Source organism: Thunnus thynnus, chromosome 2 (genome assembly GCF_963924715.1).
Source record: "Thunnus thynnus chromosome 2, fThuThy2.1, whole genome shotgun sequence".
Taxonomy (NCBI): Eukaryota; Metazoa; Chordata; class Actinopteri; order Scombriformes; family Scombridae; genus Thunnus; species Thunnus thynnus.
The window spans coordinates 5,225,157-5,234,406 of record NC_089518.1 but is presented as its reverse complement, the minus strand read 5'-3'; positions in this window follow the sequence as shown (position 1 = coordinate 5,234,406).

Here is a 9,250-nt window from a genome sequence, read left to right as displayed (position 1 = left end):
CATATTTGTCGAGCTTTTATGGCAGGATTTCATTGATTTTTAACTTCCACCTTTAACCTGAACATAAAACAAATGATGAAAACATGTAAAACATCCAAATCCACTACTAAAGCTCACATAAAGAAACCTGTAGTACATCCAGACCTCATCATCCAATCCAATCATCAGCCCTTAGAACAACACCAACCAAAATTTGTTTTTTGTTTTTTTAATTTTGTGACAATCATCATAACACTAAAGAGACAAAATGCACTCACACAAGGAACATAATTAAGTACTTGCATACAATATCATCAAAAACACAGAACAGATTAATTAACACCTCAGAGAGTACTATGAATAATATTACTGCTATTATAATAAACAATCATTGCACTATAAGTTAATTCAAAGATGTTAACTAACACCAAGAAAAAGATGCCAATTATGAATTACTCAAAATCCCCTAAGTACCTTATGTATTCACAAATCAATTTGCATTTACATACATACAGTGTGGGCATGCTGAAAAGTGTACTTCCATCCTCTGTAAATGATGAATCAACCTTAAATCTATCTTTATATAAGAAGAGAGGGTTTTTTTGCAGGATTAACAGCAGCAAAAAAAAGTCTGGCTAGGAGATGGAAACCTCCCCGGAGTATTTCACTGGAAGCACTTATTTTACTGCGTCTTGTCATTTGAAGCTTTTGTGCCCTCTTAAAATCTGTTGCTGTAGCACCTGTGTAGGAGGACTGTGGATTCCAAGATTTCATATAATTAACAACAGTCGACATCTGCAATATATATTGTAAATATGTTTGTCTACATGATATTGTAAGCTTAGCAGCTACAGAAAACTCCCTTTTTGGTTTTTGTTGAGTTTAGTTTGAAACACATGATGTTGATTTGATAATGGTTTCATTTTTTCTTATGTTATTTATGTTTACTTATTCGTTCTTTATTTTCTGCTGCCAAGGAGAGCACAATATGAAGCACTATCTTATATATAGTGCCCTATATATACCCTGAGCATTTAACAGTTTGATGGCATGAGAGACAAAAGAATATATCACCATGTAAGTTAGACCTGGTGTATGGAATCTTCATCCAGAAGTGAAAAGCCGAGGCTTTACATATACAGGATGAAGAGAACACTCACTTTAAATTAGATCCGGCAATTTGACACCAATGCTAGCTACCGTAAAGTATAGGTTCACAAATTATCAAGTCTGTCTTAAAACAGGAGTCAGGTGCTTCAGCAGTGTGAGTTAGTCATATCAAGTGGATATCTGCAACATTTACAGTCTTTTTAGCATCAAATTCCCTCTTTATGTTTCCTCGGACAGTGTTTCCCTGTAGAGCTGTGGTGGAAGTATAGTAACAAAAAGAGGGACTTTGGCACTAAAAAGACTGTAACGTTGAAAGATATCTACTTGATATTAGCTTCAGATAAACTTTTAAATGCATTTTTGCACAGAAGGAGGACTGTGGATTTTGTCCCCCATCACTTCCATTGTAACTGCATTATGAAGGGATCTTCTAATGGTCAGTATGAACAGGAGGAATGATTACAGCAAGAAAAACAGGTTTCAATGTTGATTTGGGCTCCTGACTGTTGTTTTAAGAGAGACTTGAAAAATTGTTAACCAGTCCTTTAACGTTGTGATACAGCCTGTTGTTGTCACCTGATAAATGAATTAATAACTGAAAAGAATGTGTGTTGTGTAACATGCCGTTAGGGGGGTGAGTCTGCAAGACTGCAGCTAGACCCTTCTCGACTCCAGAAGTTCTATTTACATCCTTAATTCTCTGGTGTGCCTTCCAGTGACATGCAAAGTACATAGGCAAGTACTGCACATGAACAATTACATTCAAGATGAACATGTGGTAGAAAAGCAAGTATATCTTCAGCCTTAGTTACACAAAACATCTTGACATAACTGTGATTCAGAAAACTTACAAACATTTGAAGTAAATTTCCACCACAGCTTTGCACTAGAAGACACTAGAAAGCTGTTTTCACATTTGTCTTCTGAAAGTGGAAAGTTTCTCTGTGCTCACCTTAAATTTAAAGATCCCATCCAGACATGTTTTAAGATGTATGTAATATACTCTACTTTGAATAATAATTTGTGTATTTTGTTTCTACAAAAAAAAGTCAAATTATCTTGTTAAAATCCTTAAAATGACACCTCATTAAAGATTCCAGGGTCAAGAAATATAGCAAATATATTTCATCTCAAAAGTTGAACTGCTGGACACAAGATGTCTCCTCCTTCACTGTTAAGTCCATTCGAAGTGTTTGTGCACTGGGGACTTCAAGTGTCCACATCACACTTGTGTAAATTGAATACTGGATCAAGATTGGCTTCCGAACTATTTGTGATGACACAAATCATGCTTCTAAGCCCACCCCTTAAAATCGTATTTTCTTTGAGTACAGAGAAACTTTCAACTTTCAGCAGATGAATGTGAAAACAAACTCTGCACATCCATCATCCTGCACAGTGAAGCTCAAACATCCAACTGAAGGAACAAAGAGGAAAAACATATTTTTGAGTGGAGGGAGACTTTAACTACAAGCATGATTTGTGACATCACAACTAGTTTGGACTTTGGAGCCAGTCGTTGTCCAGTATGTACAAAGAGGGGCCATTTTTATTTTTTTATTTATGGTCCCTGTCGGACAATATAATAATCCCTACACCTACACCTGTCAGAAGAAGGGCTGACTGGAGACTGTTCTTTAATTGACCACTAGATGGCAATAGAGGACATGGAATGGTGCAGTTGATGTCACGCTTTCCTTTTGCTGTTATCTAATACTGCTTAGTTCATATTTCATCTCTTATGAACATTGAGAGCCTGGATTCTGTTGAGCTGACAGGGAAGAAAAGTGGAAAAATCACCAGCATGCTTGCATGATCATGTACAGCCATGCCATGCTGTCAGCTCTGTGTTGTCACCATTTACAGTCACTAAAATCACAGCTGTGTGGACATCCGTCCATCCATCCATCCATCCGTCCATCCATCCATCCTCTCTATATTCCTCTCTGGCTTTTGGCTAGGTCACTGAGGGCAGAGGGGGAGAGCTGGAAAAGATGGAGAGAGCCGTGTGTGAGACTGAGGGGGGTGAGGAGGCTTGTCTGTGCCTCGTCTTTTGGGATGGTGATGGGGTGTTGACCCCAGGACAGATGGTTGGAGGAGAGAACTGCGTGTGTGGCTGAGTGTGTGTGTGGCTACATCCATCCCCTCCTCCACACTTCAAAGTGGGTAATCAATTAAATGCATCCTAACCCCTCCTACCCCTCCCTGCAGTCCATTGAGTCAGCAGATCCCCCTGAGAAAGGGGCTCATACTGGAGAGCAGATGCAGGTCTATGGATATGACTCACTGGGGCTGTTCTGAATAACCTGGGGTGGAGGGACTTGAGCTGTGATTTGAGGCTGGTCGGTATAGATTGGCCTCAGGGTCTCAGCATGCACTATATGAATATATACGAATGCCTGTGTACGTTTGATTATTTTATTACGTTTGGGAAAACCTCCAAAAGAACATAAACTAGTATGTGACACTGAACTGCCCATTGGCTGAGTTTCTGTTGCTACACCTTCTGTTCTAGCACAGCGCATACACAGTTTACAACGATCACAATGGTAGACTTACCACTGAACAGTCTTAATAGTGTTTTAAGCAATTGGTCCTTGATTGCTGAAATGACAACTGTCAGATTAGATCAGCTCACGAATTAGTATGAGCTCAGTGAAATGGTTGATAACACTGTCTCTGGCTGACTCTTTAAAATGAGAGGCTGTAAATACACATTTGATTGCTACATACATGATTCTAAATTAGTGAGGCTAAAACTACATGTTCCAGACAAAAAGTCAGCCTCCTGTTTGGATGATAATGATAGAAAAACTCATCAATTGTAGGCTACTTTATTGTTTGTATTATCAAATGTATGTTTCACTACAAAAGAGTGTGAACTTCCACAAATCCAATAAAGAGCAGGACTGAGCCGCTAACATCACCCTAAACTCTGTTAGTAATAGTTATAGTGGTGTCCTGGAACGGCTCCTACACAGCGGAAAAATACTAAAGTGTATCTGTCAGTCTCTGATGTAGTTAAATAAGCAAATGTCCAGGGTCCACAGGCCTAATATGGCCCAAAGGCTCCAGGTTCACCATGTGTGTTAGTTTGTGGTCATTTAATTAATATTACACATGCAACACAAAAGCACTTTCTATACTTAAATAATGGGAGCCATAAGGTAACACTTGCATTATTAACTGATCTTGAGGGCCCATCTTAGTTTTTGAAAGACTGTATTTGTTGAGGTTACATTTTGCTTACATCATACATTTTAATTATTTTCTTCTTAATATGTAAATAATACACACATGCCTTTTAGTGACATGATCCAGCCTTGCTTGGAACCACCACAAGCTTCTTACATTGTGCAGTTAGCTAGTAAGCTGGACATGTTTAGCACATTTTCGCTCTTGTGTCTCTGGTTTTGCTAAAAAAAAAAAAAAAAAAGAAGAAAAGACCAGGCTGTTTTAAAAAGACAAATCACTTCTTTTTCACCATATAGGGCACTATATTTATTATTTATGCACACATCCGTGCCCTCCAGTGTTCCCACAATGGAACAAAAAAAGTAGTGTCCATGGCACCTACATTACTTTCTGCTAACAATCCCACAATGCAATATGTTGCATTTTATAGATGCAAAGATTACAGCCTGTGATTGATAATCATTCAAAATCTAAAATTACTGCTCACTATAGAGAAAACTGTTGAGTGTCTGTCGTATTGAGAATAGTGAACTTGTGAATGAGGGAGGGATTTCAGACACAGTCTGTGCCTAGTTACTGTTGCTAAGCTATGACTGGACAATTTCTGTTCAGGGGAGGGGCTTAGCCAACAGTCAGTTGTCCAGTGAACCCAAAACAGCGACTTTGATAACAAATATATCCATCCATATATATTTTGAATTGGGATTAGGATTTTTGATCAATTCTACTGGAAATTAATAATCAGTCATGGTAAAAGTCCATCTTATATGATGTGGCCCACACTCACCAGATTTTTTTTTTGTTCCAATTTCTGCAACACATTACCCACGTCTGCATATGCTTGCAAACATACATGCAGAAAATGCTAAGTTGAAGATGAATAGGTTAGGTGTGATGCTAATTTATGCATCTTTTGATTTGTGATTGTGTGTGTCAGTCATCTGCTGTTTCTAAATTTGTATGAGTCATCCGCTGTTTGTGTGTGTGTGTGTGTGTGTGTGTGTTCATATGTGTACATATGTGTGTTGCCTGCCATGAGTCCCAGTGGAATCCAACCCATCATGATGGACTGCTATATGTTCATATCTAGCCACTAACAGAGGAGCCTCCTCCATATTTGGCAAACCTCAAGCGTTCAAACGGCGGAAACCGTCAGTGGGGGATGGAGGGGGAAAAAAGATATGAGGAAAAAGGTTGGAGGTGAGGAGACAAATAATGGTGAGGGACAGATTCAAATAAGATGACATCACACTCAGAGGGGAGTGACATCCCATACTTGCCACTGTTCAACACTGTATGGACTAAAGGAAGATGGTTTCACCTGTCTTTTCTCTAGATACGGGTGATATTCAAAAAATGTATTCCTATGTGCCGACCCAAACCAACAATGAATTGAATACTAGCAAGTATTGTGTTTTCTTACTCTTCTGTGCCTTAGAGCTCCATTGTTCTGCAAAAACTATTAAAAACACATCAGTGACACTGATGCATTGGTTGACATGTTCCTTCATTACCATGAACACACACACTGTGTCACACTTACACTTACGGTATTTGGTATGTCATATACAAAATGTGTTATTCACCACTGAAAATAATTCCCAACAAATTCACTGCTTCCTCCTGTTGAGTTGAGGGGGAGATATAGTAAATGGACTGCATTTATATAGCACCTTTCTAGTCTTTTCTTTTACAATACAAGCCATATTCACCCATTCACATACTGGTGGCAGCGGCTGCCATGCAAGGTACCAACCTGCACATCAGTAGGATCTAATCATTCACATACGCATTCAACAATGTGGGGTTCAGTATCTTGCCCACGGGCAGTTCGACATGCGGACCGGAGGAGCCAGAAATCAAACCGCCAATCTTCCGATTAGTGGATGACCCACCCTACCTCCTGAGCCACAGCCGCCCCAAAATAAAATGATTTGAAGCATTTTGTTGAGTTCACTCCAAAGATTTGTAGTCATGGATTTTGTATTTATTTACTTTTTTCTTAGCTAAGCAACAGTATTGCTCAGGGCCGTGAGGAGACCTTCAGAGGGGCAGGTGCTCCAAATTAAAAAGGGGCACATGAAACAAGATTTTAAAACACCAACATAATTTATAGCATAACCTGTTGAATTATAGCAAGCCATGTTCAAACAGAATGTAACATGGAATCTTACAACAAACCACATCGTACTATATCATTGTCCCCCACCTGATGAAATCAGAGGGATACTATGATTCGCTGTCTATTGTGTGTGTGTGTGTGTGTGTGTGTCCTGTTGGCACCTATTAAACTTCACACAGCCAAAGGCAACGTTCTCTGCAGGCTGGACAGGCACACTGAGAGCTAAGAAACATAATGGCCACAGTATAGAACATAAACTTATTGTAAGAGTAAATGAATGGCAGGATTAACCCAAGGCTTCAAGTATTTTTGTCTGAAGGACTCAGTTTATAATGTTTAAAAACCTATGATTGGTGTAAAAGGCTGCTCCTTTAAAGACATTTAGCATATACATATTGTTTCATGCTTTGATATGGAGACAATCTCTGATCCAGAGCATAACATGTAGCTCTTCAAATGCCATAATTACAAAGAAATTGTAAAAATCTATAAGGCATACAACAACTGGGATGAAAAGGGGAGAATATTTAAAGACTAGAAAATACGACTAAAATAATGAAGAGACAAAAGTAGTGCAAGAGACAGTTAGACACAAGCACACAGCTATAAAGTCTTATCTTAAAAAAACAACAACACAAGTTTGGTGCAAGCACCACATGACTGCCATTTCATTATTTATTTGAATTTAGATCTGTGTTTCTGCAAAAGTAATAAAACACATTTGTCATGTAAAATACACGAAACAATGCGCAGCTGAATAATATAAATATAATGTGGTGATGGACTGAGTGATTTTAAACATCACTGTTGATCATCATGTGACATGAACTGACTGATGCCAGCCGGGGCAGTGTACTTATAGCTAAATTATTAATAATTGTTAAATGTTCTTCTTGATAAGGGCCATGGGCAGACCTTCACAGAAAAACACAACAACAAACATAAAATACACTGACAAGAGGACATCAATGGACAAAGGGGCAGGTGCTCAGGCATCCTCAAATTAAATTAAAATTAAAATTAAATGACATAAAATTTAATTATACAAAAATGGATGCCATCCTTTTGTGACTGTTTACAGTCAACAAATGGTTTTTTTCACATTAGACTAAATGAAGATATAACTTTAACCTAATGTGAAAACCTGACTGAAATCTTAACCCTGTAACCCTGACACCTAACCAAACTCAACTTACACTCAGTCCTAAACAACTGGATCAAAAGTTCAATAAATAGATGATTTATGATGTTGTAGAATATGTGCAGAAAAGATTCAGTCTGTCAAATAAAAATCTAGCTTCTCAACCACTTGCTATAGGTGAAAAAAACTAAGGAGTGATGGACTGATGACTCTTCTGTTCATCCATTCACACCATGTTTCCCTGGTTGGTTGATTGTGTAGAATAACTGATTTTTGCTGATATGTTCAAATGATTCAAAATATAAACACATTATGTGTTAATAGCATGAAACATGTGGCCCAGGACATTTGCAACATGTCACCCAATCACTTCTCCATCCATGTGTCTAAAAATGTATAATAATCTTGAAAAGGCATTGGTTAATCATGTAAACATGTTCCTAAACCTACAGTCGACCCACAGATACAGTAGATACAGTATGATGACCGTTTTGTGCTAAAGAGCACATTCAGACTCCTTCACAGCTAACTGAAGGAGCAGCTCAGAGTGAGTGAACATCACAGACCGAGTGTATGTTAGCCTGCACCACTCCTCTCTCCCTATACCATGCGAATGTCTGTGGCAGGTGGCGTTGCTATGGCAACACACTCCCATTTTCCTCCCTGATGCCGGATCCATCCGGAATGGTGCTCAGATCACAAGCTCAGATCCGGAGCTGCAGGAGGATGGGAGTATTATGGTATGGATCCCATGCAGATGGAGGCGGGGAGGTCTGTAGTGACGGTGCAGTGCAGGGAGGCGAGCATTGATTTCTATGCAACATACGTACACGTGCTAGATAACACAGAAAAATCTTTACAGCAGTATGCATAAGAGGGAAATATCAGGAGACATTCACCTGAGTGACAGACAAAGGTTTGAACTGAAGCCCTTCTCTATTATCATCATTTTTTTATATATAGTTTTTCACTCCTATCAGCAATAACAACATTGTTGCTCAACAAGTTAATTACTGACACACACTCTGGGGTGACCATATTGTTATAATAGCACATTTTACCGTAACTGTGAGCTAAACCGTGTCGGTTTTCATAATTAAAGCTGCTCTAATTAATATATGACATATATGAACAATAGATTCAATGATTATGTGTGATGTGAAAGGTGTCGCCAATAGTGACAAACCCCCAGAGAATTATCATGTGACTCTGCAGTTCCCCCCTCAGCTCCTTGTGTTTTAGCCTCTTTAAGCTCATTGTTTTGGTTTCCAGCCACAGTAGCAACAAAGTTAGTGATTAGCTGATGATATCTCTCTCAGTAGTTGGCGGGGGCCACACAGAGCTGAGAGGAGAGGGAATATTGGATTTACATTCATCAGATGAACACAAACACAACTTCAAATAAATGATAATGTTGCCTACAAGGGATTAAAAAACAACAATGAATGCTGGTTTATCTTTGTTAGTGTGGTCTGACTTTTCTATAGAGTGGATTCATACACTGCATCATTTTGCATCACCTTAGTGAACTGGCTGTCTGACCTATAGCTCTGTGGGGAATGACACAACATATCCATTAACAACCAGACCTTTTGAAAACCAACTGTAGTACATTGACAAGGGACAACTGTGAGTGAGACTATATGCAAAAATGTGCTTTTTGATTTATTGCATCACTATTGTATCTTATTTAAATAGCCTGT